This window comes from Arachis ipaensis, chromosome B08 (genome assembly GCF_000816755.2).
Source record: "Arachis ipaensis cultivar K30076 chromosome B08, Araip1.1, whole genome shotgun sequence".
Lineage (NCBI taxonomy): Eukaryota > Viridiplantae > Streptophyta > Magnoliopsida > Fabales > Fabaceae > Arachis > Arachis ipaensis.
This window is the reverse complement of record NC_029792.2, coordinates 123928986-123929657: the sequence shown is the minus strand read 5'-3', so window position 1 is coordinate 123929657 and position 672 is coordinate 123928986.

Here is a 672-nt window from a genome sequence, read left to right as displayed (position 1 = left end):
AATTAATTTGAAAAATAAAAAAATCAATTAAATTAAATTAAATATTTATAAAATTATTTAATTGAATGTTTACTATATAATTAATTTTTGTCATATGTAATAGTAGGAAACATATTAGAAGAGTGGCAAGTGAAGAGTGCATCAGCCATGAGGTTCCTTGTCTGAACCTCGATATCAACATTTTGGAAAAAAAATTCCTTTTAACCAATTTTTACCAGCTCTTATCGGTTCACATCGATTTTTATCCTTAAATAGTTCAAAAAGTAAACTGAACCAGTTTGAAATTCGATTCCTCTACTCCTATATCCTTTGGTTATATTATGATTAGGCACATGTGGGATTCTGTTAGAAGTACCAGAAAGGCTAACCTGCCTTATGGTATGTTTTTAACTAGAATATTTGAGTACTTTAAAGTTGATTTGTTAAATGAGGCTGTAGAAAACAAGGTGTCTTCAATCAGAGGAGGAGGAGCAACTAAGGAAACCAAAGGGCGAAAATCTGCTGCATCGGATAGTGACTATGAAGGCAGACCAAAATCTTCCAAAACAATCAAGTCCATCAAACAGATTTTGGGAGAATTTTCGAACATGGCAGACTTGATGTTTCGGTCCCACAAAGAAGCCCGCAAGCAAGCTTATGAGAGTGAGAAAGCTTGGAAAAATTGCAAAGACA